General features: G+C 43.8%; 1 protein-coding gene across 10 annotated transcripts in view; it reads left to right on the top strand.

The window, feature by feature from the left end:
- The first annotated feature begins 535 nt into the window (after positions 1–535).
- The window catches only part of TPRG1 (tumor protein p63 regulated 1), a 383,646-nt gene continuing 367,535 nt past the window's right edge, over positions 536–16,646 (top strand). For all 10 annotated transcript variants that reach the window (XR_008617208.1, XR_003680640.2, XR_008617211.1 and 7 more), the window contains exon 1: positions 536–1,020. The gene's annotated coding sequence lies outside the window, so the exon portion shown is untranslated. The remainder of the gene's footprint in view (positions 1,021–16,646) is intronic.

Raw genomic sequence — 16,646 nt, forward strand, 5'->3', positions numbered from 1 at the left:
TGCTAATCCTATATTGGCTTTTAAAGCTAAAAGTGTGACACTGATTTTATAGTTAGAGGCTAATTCCTTTGCTTGTGCTGCTAGTCTCTCATTGTGAGCACAGCTAAAGGAGAACGTAAAGCTGCCACGGTATCACACAGGGGAAATTAAGAGAAGCTTTTCCGTTCTGTAAGCCACCATTTAGCCAGCTGTTAATTTCTATCTCGACGCATTCAAAAGTACACTGACTACAATGTAGAGACTTAGGCCCCAAGCCTGAGTTTGTTGTGATTGCGCCTGCCCGGTGATGATTTATGACGACTTGCTTTTTTTCTCTGGTCCTGGATTTCTCCATCCACAGAATGAAAACGGGTAACCGGATCATCTCTCTGGTTCTCTCTGGCTCTGAGAGGGTGTGATTCCAAGCTTCTGAGCTTCTGGGGAAAAAGAGTGGATTCCAAAGCTGTATTCCAGAAGCACCCTGTCTAATTGGGGCTCTACTTTTCTTTGCATTTGGAATGAGCCAAAGAAAAGGTCATTTTTGCATACGTCTTGAGGTTGTGCTCCAATGTCTCCATGAAATAACAGGAGCCCAGACTGGCAGGCCCAGGGGAATAGTCAGTCAAGGAGAAAAAGGCCAAGTCATTACCAGAACACTATCATCAGAGCTGTAAACACAAGCATTCCTTCCTTCCTGAGTTTTAGCTGAAAGTCTGTCCCATTCTGCTCACTATCTCCTCATACAGGTTCCGTTTGTCAAATGTGTGTGACCAATCCGATAAGTCACCATAGGCGGGAAGGGAGAAAGAGAAAGAAAGAAAATTACAACCGTAAATAGACTCTGAACATAGAAAGATCAAAATAGACAGCCTCTGGCTTTACTGGATGAGTCACCGCAGCAGCCCAGACCTCAAACACAAGCGTGGCTTCTCTCCTTAGCAGTCTTCCTGTCTGGAAAGGAAACGCCGCTCTGATTGGAGGTATTGGCCATTTTACAGACTTCAAAGCAACTTAGGCAACTGAACAGACGAGGGGGAACAGGTAAAACAGTTTTTCCAAGTGCTTGTCTGGAGAACCAGCTACTTAGCTCTGATTTGAAGCTGCATGGAACTGCTCTCATCTTTAGCCAATGGTGTTTTGTTTTTGTTTTTGCTTTTGTTTTTGAGTATGGTGGTCTTCGGTTCTGGTGCAGTGTGTGTATCTTTTTTTCTCTCAAATAATATGTTATTTTCTGGCTAAGACTTGGTTTTCAGTCACTGAGCTGAGTGCAGTGGGGGATGGACATGAGGACCATCTAATGAGGAAGTGGGACAAGTACACACATCACGATATTATGAAAGAAAATGTGCGCTGAAAACAGGAAAAACATGAGACTATGAAAGTGCAAAGGAAACAGAGGTGGACCTTGACGAATGGCCTACCAGAGTGTGAGATTAGTGTGAAGGAAGGCCTGTGTGTATTCAGGATTCAGTGAAGAGTCCAGGTTTAGTTTGATGTGTGGGGTACAAGTAAAGGAGTAGAAGAAATAAATCTTGAAAGACAGATTGGGACCAGATCCAAAAGGCCTTTGAATGCCAAGATGAAGTTTTGGGTCTTGCCCTGTATTCTGTGGAGTTGGGGAGGGGGAGAAGTGTGACACTATGGGAAATAACAATGCCAACTGTAGGGAGAAAAGATGAAAGAGAAGTCAGATCCAGGAGAGTCAGTTAGGAGACACTGCCTAAATAAAGTGTGACCACTGTGGCATAGTAAGAAATATACACTACTCAGTTTTTGTCCCTGGTTCTTGGCATAGAGCTCCTCAAACCCTTGTAACTTCTTGAGTGATAGAAGTAATAAGAGCATCTTTTGATCTTCTGACACAGAGCTCCTAAATCCCTTGGAATTTCCTGGGTGATAAGAATGTCTTCTTTTTTTTTTTTTTCAATGAGATGACTGGTGTTTGGGGGTCCCTAGATAGCTTCAGGATTGGTGCTGGTTGCCAGAAAGAGAACAAGATATGATTAGAGGGTTGGTACTTTCAGCCCTATCTCCCAGCCTCTGGAATGAGAAGAGGTGCTGGAGCTTGAATTAAACACCAATGGCCAAGGATTTAATCAATCACGCCAATGTAAGGAAACCTCCATAAAAGCCCCTAAACAATGGGGTTTGGTGAGCTTCCACGTTGGTGAACACATTGAGGTACTGGCAGGGTAACACACTCAGGGCAGAAAAGCTCCATGCTCCTTCTCCCATGTGTTGCCCTATGCGTCTCTTCCATTTGGCTATTCCTGACCTGTATCCTTTATAATAAATCTGTGATAGTAAATAGTGTTTTCTTGAGTCCTGTGAGTTACTGTGGCGAATTATCAAACGTGAGGAGAGGCTTGTGGGAAGCCCCTGAATTGATAACTCTTTGGTCAGAAGTATACATGGTAAAACTGGCATCTGAAGTGGGGACAGTCTTGCGGAAATGAGCTCTTAACCTGTGGGGTCCACCTTAATCCTGAGTCATTAGCGTTAGCTAGCTGGACAATTGGTTGATGTAGGAAACCATCCCACACACATTTGGTGTCAGAGGACAGCTCATTGCTCCCCACCTAGAACATTCCCTCTACGGTTAGAGAGGAGAAGATCTACAAGAGAGGGTGAAGTTCAAATGTCTAAACTTCTCATCTAGTCAGTGAAGATATCAATATAAAAATGCTCATCATCACAGAATGTGTTAGCGTATGTTGAAGTCATTGAGCTGAGGGGTCAGGGAGACTCAACTGTGGCCATCTCAGCTTGACACAAACAAAGGAAGATTGCTCAGTTTGTAGAAATATGGGGTAGATAGTTTTTAGCTGGCCTACTCACACTGAAGGCTTGATTTGTTGGTTGGGGTTCTGAATACTATCGGTTGTCTACTCAACCACATTTTTTTTCCAGCCTGTGGTTTCTTTCCAACCATGGTCCCAGTTCTTGGTCTTTGGTCTTTGGTCCAAGGCAGTGGTGCTTGGAAGGAAGAGCACATACCTATATGCTGGGTTTGTTCTGCTGCCTGTCTGATCTTGGGTAAATCACCTGCCCACCCTGGAATTGATTTCTCATGTGCAAAATGAGCCTGTTCTGTAATTCAGTGTCCAGGGCCCCGTGAGGCTCCACTAGTTTAAGATGTATATTTAGAACAGGCGGTCTCCATTGTTAATGTTATCTTTCACAATACAAACCCATCTCATTGAACCCTCCTGACAACCTTAGGAATAAGCAGTGAGGGTAACATTATTTTAACATATTTTACAGATGTGTAAATCGAAGCATGGAGACACATAGAAGGTAGGTAATTTTCCAAAGGATGCAGAGTGGTTTAATGATATAGTCAGGACCTCGGCTACCTGACTTTCAGCCCAGTGCTGTCTCCACTCTCCCAGGCTGCATGGATACCTAGGAAGGGTCAATGAAATACACTGAAAGTAACACACTCAATTTCCATGATGGTTCTTGAATATCCTGTATTTCCATTGTTTCTCCCCAGTGAGGCCAGGCCATAAGAAATGGAACCATTTTACAGGGTCATTACAAAGTTTTACTAGTAAAAGACATTTCTTTTAAAACCACTTCCATTCATTGGGATGTGTGCAGATGTCAAACTCCTCTGCACTCATTACTTCCATGACCAGCTGCAAGAGGTTATGCACTTGGATGTGATCAGCAGGCAGAGGCTGGACCATCTACACTCCTCAGTGTGGGCCCCTCTGGCCATAAAATCATACTAGTTCTGGGCCAAAAAGGACCTTGGAGCTTATCCAATCCAATGCCCTGTCCAGCGATTGATCTTTTCCATAATGGTTATAATGGTTGTCCAGCATCTTCTTGAACTACAGCAGCACTTCTGGAACCTAGACCTGTATTGTCAGCTCTCAGTTAATATCTTCACATTGTTGCCCCATTGTCAGCTCACATTCAAAAGGACTGAAGCAAAACCTGTGCTATCTTCCTCAAATACTTCTCTTCTCAAATTGCATTGCCACCCATTCAGTCCAACAAGCTAAAGCTTGGTCCTTTTAAATCCCTTCCTCTTCTGCACTTGGTAAGTCTTGATTATGCATCCTCTGAGATCTCTCTCACATACATGCCCTTTTGTCCTCACTTCCACTGCCCCTCTTCAGACCCTGTGCCATATTTCCCTGGACTAGCTATGTAGTCTCCTAACTTACTTCTCCGAGCCTTTCATAGGCAAATAGGCATTTAAAATTTCTAAATGGGAATACAGGATGCATTTCCCATACTTATTGGCCATAAAGCATTTTTTTTTCCAGAGCATCTCCTGGAAAATACTAGTTTAGCCATTCCAGATGAATTGTTGCCCCCCCCCCATCATTGGCACATGTGTCCACCCCTCTTTGTTACTGCATTTGTTATTTCCTCTGCTTAGAATGCCCGTCTCCCTGACTCTGGCCATCTGGGGAAGTCCTACACATATTTCATGGCCCAGTTCAAATGTCTCCTACTCTCTGAAGCCTTCTTTGGTCCCACGTCCCAGAATGATGTCTGAGCTCTCAGAGGACTCTGTACTTGTGTCTCTTATGATGTTTATGTTATATTCTAGTTGTGTGTGTTTGTTTGTATCTCCCAACAAATTCTAAGCTCCTTAAGGGCTGGGGACTATATTTTATTCATTTCTTCGTCACAAGTCTGGAATGGTGATTCTGTTCTCTTTCACTTCCTTTGACATTCATTGAGTAACTTATGGTGGATGCTTGATGAACTTCATGTAATACACAAGCTTACAGTTCTAGGACAGTGGTCTCCAGCCTCTTCACCTCCCCCACTACTACCTGGTCTAGATGGCAACCTGTGGGGGTTATGTTGGGACAGGAGAGCATTGAGAAAGGGAGATGGGATGAGTCTATTGGCAATTACAGCACAAGATCTGTATGGGAGGGGACTTTGGGGAAAGGAGAGCCACTCCTGGAGAGAGGATATTGGGGAAGATTCCTGAAGCTTCAGTATCAAATCTTATATTTACTGAGCACCTTCTCTGTGCAAAGCATTGTGCCAGAGCTGTGGGAACATATGAACCCTCAAGGAGCATCTTGCAAGTAGTTGGGTTGGTAAAGACTCCTGGTTCCCATGAACAGAAACCCAACTCTGCTAGCCAGGGTACAAAGAGAAATTTACTTTAAGAACGTGAGGGTGTCAGAACCCAGGGGCAAGGAAGTAACTAGGTCTTGAACTGAGCTGGAACCAAGGGAAGGAGAGCCATAGGGAACCCAAGAAGCGGCTCTACTTTTGCCCTTGTTCTTTCTGTGTGCCTTTTCTGTGTTTTTTTGTTTTTTTTTTTTTTTTTTTTTTGCAGTACGCGGGCCTCTCACTGTTGTGGCCTCTCCCGTTGCGGAGCACAGGCTCCGGACGTGCAGGCTCAGCGGCCATGGCTCATGGGCCCAGCCGCTCCGCGGCACGTGGGATCCTCCCGGACCGGGGCACGAACCCGTGTCCCCTGCATCGGCAGGCGGGCTCTCAACCACTGTGCCACCAGGGAAGCCCCCCCTTTTCTGTGTTTTAATCTTCCTTCTTGCTATAGGCCAATATCAGTGTTCCCAGCTATTTGTGATTCAGAAAGCTGTGTTTGGAATGTGGCTAGCACTGAATATCCCACCTAGCTGAGTTACCTTGGACACATCATTTTCTTAATTCTCCTCCCATCAATGAGATGAGAGATTCGACCAGCTCAAATGTCAGCTGGGATGGTCTATTTTGACAAGTAAGTCATTTTTCAGACTCGGTGGGATTATAAATAAATATAAAACACATTAAGAAATAATGATTCCTTGGGAAAATCCTTATCTGACTCTAGATTTCAGTGAGCATAAGATTCCCCTCTGACATGTAACTCTTCTGCTTTGGAACATTCCAGGCCTCTCTAACACATGCTGCTTTCTCCTCTCTTCATCTTTGTTAAGACAGCAATTACCTCTCCGCCTTGTTTCCCATTTGAATTGCATCCATGGTCCACTCCAAGGATATTATGCATATTTGAAACATATTTGCCAAAGTATCTTTCAATATCTTAAAATAGCTAAGCAACTCTCAATTTGAGGACAGTCCATGCATTCCCCATCTGTGCAATAATAATGCTTCCCTGTGTATACCACTACAGGATTTACAAAGTTTTTTTATGTCTATTACCTTATTTGGTCTCTACAATAGACAGTCGGTCACTGAACAATCCTTATGGAGGGCCTACAACATAACAAGCACTGGGTATGTTCAGTTTTGAACAAAATGGACATGAATCCTGCCCCGATGGAGCTTACAGTCTAGAGGGACCGAGTTCATATTTTTATTCATAGAGAGAAGGCGACGAAGGTGAAATGATTTGTCCCTGGTAGGTGATAGAGCTGGAACTCAGCTGGACTGCCCATTCCCAATCCAGGACCCTAATTTAGCCATCCTTGTGTCTCACCACCGTTGGAAAATCCCTGAACATTCCCTAGGTGTTATCTGAAAAAAATAGTTAATGCCAATGCAGATGGATATGAGAGCAGCAAATAGAAAAGCCCAAAGTAACAAATAGAAGAAAGTAAGAAAATAAAGCAGTTCTGGAAAACCCCAAAGTGGGGGAAGGGGAATAGATCAAAAACCAAAACAAGGAACAAGAGCGATAGCCACTGGAAAACAAAAACAAGAATGGTTTGTTCCCTTAGAGCTGGAACCCAGCAGGGTGTCCTTAAGTTGTACAAAGCAGTGTTTGATGCGAGCATCTCATCCTGCTGTGGACAGAGCTCTACATTTGTATCTTCCAAGCATCCCTGATGGACAGGCTGAGCTGGACTCCGATGTGAAAAGGCCATGGTTTTACCTCTTGCCTTTTGAAGGATGATCAATAGGGGTCCCAGTGGGGTGACAGTGGGGGACAGGGTGAGCAAGGAGAGGGAGGAGACCTCCATTCATAGGGGCAGGCTTCATGCCCATGACACATTCTGTAAGCTTTTCTCAGGCCAGTACCCTCCCCCTCCTCACATCTCTGTGGGTATCAAGTGCAGGCCTTGGTGGGTGGATGCACAGAAAGAGAGATGTGATCTTTCTTTTCCTGAGCTGTAGGAAGAGAGTTTGTAAAGGTAAATGGGCATTTACATTTGCCTCTGTGCTCTTCCATCTTTAAACTGAAGATATAGCCCCAGGGCCCCCCAATCCCACAGCTAGTGGACGAAAGAAAACAGAAGCAAAATAAGAAAGATGCTTTCTCACACAGTCACTAAGGGTTTGAATGAGACAGTTTCTCTGCCTTAGGAGGAGGGAGATGTATGTCAACCATAATTCCACTATAATCCAATAAGGGGCATGTACAAGTTCTGTGAAAACCCAAAAAAGAAAGCCATTAACTCCATCTGAGTGGGTTCTTCAGAGTTGAACCCTGGAAGTAGGAGTTTGCACATTAGAAAAGTATGTAGTTGGGGTTGAGGGGCATGATGGAGGCAGAGGGAACGTGCGAATGTGCGTGCTGTGTTGGGGGTGTGTTTGATGAGATACTCATTGTGTTTCTGGTAACAGTACATTTTATATGGTGAGATAAAATAGATGATTGCTTGGGTTTTATGGTAGGCTACCGACTTTAACAACCAACCAATGAACCTCAGTGGATGAAGAGAGTAGACTTTCATTTCTCACTCACTTCAGAGCCTAGAGCAGGTTGGCAGGGAATTATGCTCCAGGCAGCCATTCAGGGGCCCAATTTCCTTCTGTCTGTGGCTCTGTCCTCCTGTAGATCCTTGAGTCTTTGCCACTCAGCTGGTGGATGGCAACAGGGAATGAGGCAAGAAGTTTAAAGATACGGCCAGGAAGTCGTGGACTTTACTCCAGCTCATATTCCCGTGGCCAGAGCCTAGCTACGTGGCCACACTTAGCTGCAATGGGGTTCTGGGAACTAGTGCTTAAGGGGAGAACATGTATTGTTGACTAGAACAGTCTCTACCACAGCTTGGAGTCTGGAGTACAGGAGGGTGGAGAGAATAAAGGCATTCTGCATCCTTGATGAGATCTGATGAAAGCCTTCTAGCTACCCTATGGGAAAAGCACGTGATAAAGGAGTCGAGTCAGGCTCTGGGTGAGAGGTGCCCGGTAGCCAGACTCCTCAAAGAAAGAAGATGGATGATCCTAACTGAAAAGTGCTTGTACCTAGACAAAAAATTTCTGCTCCAGCCACGAGACAATGGACAAGAAATCATTTCAGCTCAGCTCTTAAAATGGGAACAAAAAGAAACTCAGCCAAGTAGGCAAATTATAGCCCCAACATTTAGAGCACCATGTGTTTACTGTATGTTCACACACCAGCTCTCAGCTGATCTTCAAAATATCCTTGGAAAGAGGACCTGGTTGAATATTATCATCCCCATTTTAGAAGTGGAGAAACCTATGCCCAGAGTGGTTAGATGACTTACCCGGGATTGCACAGCAAGTAAAGATAGACCTGCAACTCAAACCCATATTGTGCTCTTTCTATAATTCCACAGATCCGCCTCTGCATGGGGGAGATACTGACCACACTTTAGGAAGCTGACCCAGATCCAGTCCTGGATATGAAGCCAGGAGCCTGGGGAAATTCTCCTCCATTACCCGCCCTTCTGTCTGCTTAACTTTTGGAATTAGTGAACCAACTCCTCATTCAGAGAGCACGTACATGTTAGCTGTCAAACAGCGCATGAAGCATCTGATAGCCCTAATATCACTGTTTGTATGATCAGACAATTACCATCCTAGCTCGTATTCATAATTTGACTAACAACTCGCGACAATGATTATTTTTCCTTTTCTGGCAAAACAAATATAGCAGCATTTTCTTTTCAGCATCAGCGCTGATGCTCCTTGGCATTCTATCAGCTGAAGGATTTTTTTTTTTTCAAAAAAAAAAATGTTAGTCGTACTCCCCCACATCTCGCTAACTTTACAGTCCCCCATGGCATCTGTGTGCAGTGAACTGAGCTGTTGAGACTAAATGTAATTTGCAATCAAGCTTCTGTTAACATGGAAATGTACCGGCTGGTCTGCTGCAATATGGGTTCTCATTCTGTCTAGCATATGGTTGCATTAAATCCAGTCTCCAGAATGTCTCTTGTTACCACATTGTCAATCCGTGCAGAGCAGAGAACCCTAAAAAACCACTAAAGGAACATATTTTTGGAATTGGCTCTTCTATTGGATCTTGACAAGAGCTGTCCAAAGACATACTTGGTTACTTGAAATGAACTAGCCCTGTCAGATCTATACACACAGAGACACACGGGAAACTTGAAACCTGGTTAGATGCTCTGTACTCACAAGCATAGGCATTATACTGGAGGACAAAGGAAGGGAGAAGGCAAAGGACTCACTCAGCTCCATGAGTTACATTTGTGACTGGTTTATTGATTTTTTTCCTTGATATCTCTATGTTCAAAATGTCGCAGAATATTAGGTTTGCAAGGGACTTTAGCAGTCTTTGGAGCACTGGCTCTGAAGTAGGGTGAACCTGGGCATCAATCCTGATGCCATCCCTGGCTTGGTGCCATAGGGCACTTTCTGAAGCTTTGTGTAACTCAGTTTCTTCATCTATGAAATGGAGGGTGATAAGAGTACCTTCACAACTTAGGATGTTGTGAGGATTAAATGCCTAAGCACACGCCTGACTCAATCAGTTATGCCCGTTAGTATTCACTACCTCTTCCCTACCTTCCCCATTCCCAAATCAGATGCTTCACGTCTCTTACAGATTCACCCTTCATTGTTCTCTTGTTCTGGTCTTGCATCCCTTTGGTGTCCAGGATGTCAGTCCCTTCTAAGGCAGCCCATTCTCTTCTGTATGACTCTGTGAAACAGTTTTTCCTTATATTAATCACAAATCTCACCCCCACCTTGAGCCTTTCTTCTGGGACACACAACAAAAGTCGGATTGGGTGGTAGCCCTTTGGTATTTGGAGAGGCTATCAGGCACCCTGCAAACATCCTCTACTCTCATACAGCACCTCTTACACCTTCAGCTTCCTATTCTGGTGCAGCTTTTTTTTTTAAATTTAATTTTATTTTTTTATACAGCAGGTTCTTATTAGTCATCCATTTTATACACATCAGTGTCTACATGTCAATCCCAATCTCCCAATTCATCACACCACCACCACCCGCCCCCGCTGCTTTCTTTTTCCCCCCTTGGTGTCCATACGTTTGTTCTCTACATCTGTGTCTCAATTTCTGCCCTGCAAACCAGTTCATCTGTTCTGGTGCAGCTTTGAGCCCCCTACTAGCCTGGCCGCTCTTCTTGGACTTGCTTGCGGTGTGTCCATGCCACATCGAGCACAGTATTTGGAGGGGTCATGTTATCTGCTGGGTCCTATCTGGTGATGAGTGATGTTTTGCCAAACTACATCAAGCTTTACAGAATAGACGTCTCCTTGGGAAATTCAAAGATACCAATTTTCAATAAATCACATGATGCTTTAAATTCAGTGGGGGAGGGAAGCTTCATGCCTCCAGATCTTTGCATCATTTTGTGGAGAAAAATCATTATTTCAAGGTAGATGATGCCCTCGTTGTGCAACTCTTCTGTAAATAGGAAGTTTTATAAATTTTACCGGATGTGCTCCAAGCAGGAATCACAGGCACAGAAGGTATATGAAACACCAGAGACCTGGGACATAATATTCTTTCAACATTTGAAGAGTACTTTGGAGGATCAGGACAACATGGGGGAAGAAATTCTATTCATTCATTCATTGATTCATTTAGTCTCTTAAAAATTATTTGTGTGCCAGACACAGTGCTAGGCACTAGGGATGTAGTGGTAAACAATCCATTCCTGCCACAAGGAAGCTGGCAGACAGATTAAGCCACAATTTATTATTCATTACTCACTTCAAAGCTTCCATACGTGTAATGAAGGAAGAAAACAGGATTCTAGCCAACAATAAGATAGGGCCCTGATTTAGATGTGGTGGGGCATCAAGGAATGCCTCTCTATGCTGTATTTAAGGGGACACCTGAGAGCTGAGTAGGAACAAGAATGGGAGAGACAGGAAAGTGCATGTGCAAAGTGCCACAGGCAAATGAGCACAGAGAGTTTGAGGAACTGGAAGAAACAAGTGACCAGAAGGAGTTGATCGGGAAGGGCTTCGACCATGTGGCCTCACTAAGGATGGTTCTCCAAGGCCAGAGGGAAAAACAGTGCATTTCAGGCAAAAGGGGCAACACACACACACACACACACACACACACACACACACACACACACACACACACAGAGGGGTCTGAAAGGGCACTCCAGGTCTGAGAGAAGCTCCATGCACCCCCCTTGTGTGTGCTGGCGAGAAATTCAGGGCATGGCCAGAAATGGAGAGGGAGGCGGGGCCATGTCATAACTGGCTTCATAAACTATGCTGAGGGATTGCTTATATCTGGAGACACCATGGAAGCACTGAGGATGCTCTAAATTGTCTTTTAATTTTTAAAAATCATATCTATTTTCCTCAACTTGTTCGAAAGCTTGTAGGAGGAGGGCAGGGCTATGCCTTTTATATCTCTGTATCCTACTCCCCACCTCCAGCCTCAATGAATGTCATTTAAATTAAATTCCATCTCCTCTTTGCCACTTTGTTCTGATCCGTGATCTAGGGTAGCTTTCACTTTGTGATTTTCTGTACCTCGTCGTGACATGATGCTAAGGTCCCTTGTCATGAGGAATCTGCAGCTTCTGAAGGCCCCAGAGGATCTGACTTCAGCCCTGCATGGTGCTTGTGACTTGCTCCTGCCTTCTGATGCAAAGGTTTCACCCAAAGGTGTGAAGGATGAGTCACCCCATGACGCAGGTTATTTTCAGCTGCCAGTTGGCCATTTCTTATTGAGATCACAGAAATCTGAGGCTTGTTCGACTGTTTAGCCCAGCACTGAGGCTCAGTGGAGAAACTCATTAGCTCCATTTAATTAGGGAAACCAAACACTTCCAAACTTACTTTACTCTCAGCCTGCTTCCCACCACCTCATTAATATATTTAAAAAATTTTTTGCACGTTTAACGTGGTAATGATTTCCTTAATTCTTTCAGCATCAGAACTCTGTAGATTCAAGCTATTTAGCTAGACAACAAGTAGAACAGTTAGACAAGTGGTAGTATGAATTGTTTGTGACAATATCTTTTGGTGTTACTAAATAGCAGTATTTTGGACTCAGTTTTCTGTGTATAAGCTAGACAAAGTCAGTCTTCCAGGTTTAGTCTTACACTATTGCAAATATTAAGAACATCTTTATTTTTTTCCAGAGCATTTTACAGTTTTCGAAAAGCTTTTACATTAATCACTGATTCTCATAAAATGCTGAAATCAAGTGGGGCAGGTGGAGTCGTCTCCATTCAACAGATGAGAATAATGGGGCTCAGAGCAGACAAAAGATGTCTCAGGATGACAGTTATCTGCATCAGTTCTCTCCATCCCTACCACCGCCCCCCCACCCTTAGGCTGGTAGAGGGTTGATAATGAAGACACAGATTTCAGGCTCAAGTGGCTTGAGATACAGTTCTATCAGTAACAGAAATAGGGATGACTGATTCTCTGTGAAAGATTCTAAATTCAGTTTAGGATGTACTGAGTTTCAGCGGACTAGAGGACCCAGAGCTGGATGGGTATGTGTATGGCTTTGTCTCTCAGCTGCTCCAATAGTGCATAAGCACTGTCTTCTCAACCTGGTAGGGATCAACGTTTTTCCTAAGTCAGAAACATTTCAAGTTTGCCCGAAAGCTCACAGTTAGACAGCAGTCTCTTAATCCATCCTAACTATATTCTTGTGATCCACTGCTCTTCTCTTCAGGCTCACCCCAACACAGATTTGGGTGTAGGTGACACTGATTTGATACAGTGCTTTCATATTCTTTATCTCATTAGATGCTCACAGCACTTCTGTGAGATGTGACTTCTTATTTCTGTCACATCACTTAGGATTGAGGTTCTGTTAAGGTGTGAGGTTTATTCCAGGGCAAACAGCCAACAGTGGACACTGGAGGCTTAAACCCTGGACCTCTGTCTCCAACATTATAGCTTAGTCTACTGCTTCCAGTGCAGCTCCCCGGCCCTTCTACTTTTCCCTTCCCTTTCCTCTCTCCGCAGCTTTCCCATCCTCCTTTAGGAATCTTCGGGAACTCTTCCTGCAGTCTTCCAACAAGACCTAGTTTCTAGAAAGTCTCTCATATCAGTCACACATATTTTAGTATGAGTTGGAAACTTTGAGTTCCCTCTCCTAAAGGTATATGTACTTTCATATTTTTATTTTTTGGTCTGCAGCTGCTGTATCTTCTCCCCACTTGCTGTAAAGAATACTTCCTGAGCACTTACTATGCTCCTGGCACTGGGGATACAATGATGAACAATCTGACCTCACCCACATCCTCCTGGATTTAACACACTTAGGGCAAGAAAGCTGTTTCCTGTAAGTGGACTTCTGAGATCCGCATACCTCATAGGCAGCCATTTATTCCTACAATTTTAAAGAGCTTTTAGCCTTGAATTTGGGGATTGGGGAAATTTAGCCAAACACTCTGCCAGGTGACAAATAGGCAATGAAAGAAAAAGGGACATGAAATACAGATGTGACACCATGCGTCAAAATGAAGAAGCAGGAGGTTCTGCTGTCAAACTGAGCATTCAGCGTAACTGGTGATGTTTCTCAATAGCCCTGGGAACAGATAACATTTTGACAAGTTCCTAAGGGTTTCCCCTTTGAATAAAAGGGTTTACTTGGCATCCTAATACAGGACTAAACACTGAAGCCAGGAAATAATGAGTTTTGTCTAGGTTCCTGCTGAAATTTTGAAACAGATCATTACACAACTGATCTGTGGGCATTTTGAAGAAAAGGCACTGATCACTAGAAGTTCATGCAAGTGTACCACTAACGGGTCATGCTAGACACACCACATTTTCTTTTCTTCTTGTGCCACTAAATTGGTGAATCAGCAGGATGAGGAAGTTTTAGCAGCGGACTTCACACGACTTCCTGTGATGTGATTTTGCGTAAGATGGTGACATATGAGCAGGATCGTGTCATGTATTCACTGGTTTCACAGTTAGGTAACAAAAATGTCTCTTAAGGGTTGCTAACAGCTCCATGTCAGCTAGAAAGAGATCGCTGGCGAGGACCAAAGGCTTTTTTCAATATTTTTAATTCATGACTTGAACGTTTCTCTAGAAGGAGAAAATGTCCAAATTTGCAGATGACACCAAACTAAAATGAAAACCAAATGCCACAAGACTGGCACAAAGAGATGGCCTTGTACATACAGTGGAAGGAGGCCTGGCCTTGGAGGAAGGCTGGGTTGACCTTGTCTCTTGTCTCTGACCCTTATCAGCAAGGTAACATTGAACAGGGGTTAATCTCTGATGGTTCAGTCTTATTACCTATAAAGAAGCAATATAGTTGCTTGCCCTTTCAGTTCAATATGAGTATCTAAAACGAAGCCTAATATTAGGCTTGGCATATATTTTTCATAAATTAGTGCAATATTAATAACAATAATGAAGCTTTAGCATCTAAAATGATCTAGATCCTCTAGAACATGGGACTGAAACCAACATGATGAAATAAATCAAAACTTAGGTATGTGTATGCTGGTGGTGTTGGAGATATCAGGACTAAACTTATGACACTCAAAGCTTCTAAGAACCCACAAGGACTCAGAGGCAAAAAATATACAAATCAATTTTCACTGCAAAGTAAAGGAGCTCTTACAGTGGAGGATTACTGGACCGAATGTCAATATTATGACATACTATGAGTGTGTTTCGTGTTTGGTAATTGCAATCATTGTTGCTTTTGTTGTGGTCATCCATTTACATTGCTTGGTGTCAGTTTATTTATCTCTTATAAAAATAAAATACAGTGTGTGTGTGTGTGTGAAAAAAAAATCCAGTGAACACTCTCTGGGGATGTAATAACTGATTAATTTATTTTTCTCTGGGGGGAAGGGAGCCTCCCATTCCATTTCCTCATCTCCCCTCCAGAGGTAACCACTATCGTAAATTTGTCTACCATTCACCATTTTCTTGCTTAAGAAGAAATTGGACCAAACATGAATATATCTCTATGAAAAAAAAAAAAGCTTCTAAGAAGAGCTCAGCGTATGTTAAGCACTTAAATAATGTGTGTTAATGATGGCTTAATTAGCTGTGTGTGTTTGAAGAGGAAAAGCACAAAGGAGGATTTTATGTTGATATTATATTTGTCTGATGTCTTCATATATTTGAAGGGCTGCTGTGTTGAAGAGAATAGGAACGTATTTATTCTGCATTGTTCTAAAGAGAAAAACCAGGCCCCAACTGATGGGCGTTAAAAGGAAAGAAACTTCAGATGACATTAGAAAACTTTCTGTGGCAATAGAGCGTTCCTATAATGGATCAGGGTGATTTGACGGACAGTGGACCTTCTATTCGGTGAGCTGGGTATCCCTGGACTGGCTGAAATAAGGCCAGTGCTAGTTGCAAGGGGCAGGACAGGGTGGGGAGCATGGAAGCAGGTTTCATTTGTTCATCACCATTGCTGAATGCCAGTTGTGCACTGGCCACTGAGTCAAGTCCTGAGGGCCAAAGTGAAAGTGTGTGGGTCCCACTTTCAGTGAGATCATGGCTACTTGGGGAGAAGAAGCCCTTAAGTCTCCTTGGGGGGACTGAGGAAGACTTCTCACAGGATGCCACCTTTCGGAAGAAACTTAGAGGATTGGTAGGCGTTTTCCAGGCAGGCGGGCATTCCATTAAGAGAGCATAGTCAGTGCCAAGTTTAGATGTCTGAGATATCATAATGTATCATCAGGAAGACAGTTATTTCTGGGAGCAGACGCTGACAGGAAGGCAAGGGTTAGAACACGAAGGATGGCAATGCCTTGCAAGGCGTGTCAGGTCTCAGGCTCCTTCCCTCTGCGTCTGCTGTATCATGTGCATACCCAGGTTAGAGCATGGATCCCACTACTCTATAATTGCTTATGCGTGGGCTTCTCCATGCTCTGTGAGCTCCTTGAGGACAGAGACCATGTCTCATACAAACGGGTATCTTCATGGCCTACCCCGAGCTTGCCCCAGCTTATAGACTCAGTTAGATCTTATTGAATGAAAGACTAAATAAATAAAAGCAAAACGGCTCTCATTTAAGGGATGGGTCCTGACATGATTTATGAAGAGCTTTTAGATTCTTTAGATGTTTCTGAAGCTGTGCTGAGTGTAACACCAAGATTTACTCCTAGGGAGCTGTGTCTTCTGCAGGGTATTTCTGTTAATGCTTGTAGTGATTGCTAGCATTTATTTAGTGCACCTTGAACTGGTACTGTGCTAAACAATTTACATGTCATTTAACTAGCACAACATCCCTCTGAGGTATGTAGATACTGTCCCCATTCTATAGATGAGGAAGCAAGGATTTGGAGAGGCTCAGCAATTCACCCATGGTCACACAGTTAGGACGTGGCATAGCCAGAATTGACCCAGGTCTGCTGACTCCGAAGCCTGAGTGTTAACCACCCTGCTATTCACTGAATGAGGCATGTCGCCCAGGGCGGGGCAGAGTTAGCCAGTGAGTCCCATCTCCAGGGAGACCCCATTAGAAGTGAGAGCCTTGCTTGGTTAAAAGAAGCTGAGGGCTTCCCTGGTGGCGCAGTGGTTGAGAGTCCGCCTGCCGATGCAGGGGACACGGGTTCGTGCCCCGGT

This window comes from Physeter macrocephalus, chromosome 1, assembly GCF_002837175.3.
Source record: "Physeter macrocephalus isolate SW-GA chromosome 1, ASM283717v5, whole genome shotgun sequence".
NCBI lineage: Eukaryota > Metazoa > Chordata > Mammalia > Artiodactyla > Physeteridae > Physeter > Physeter macrocephalus.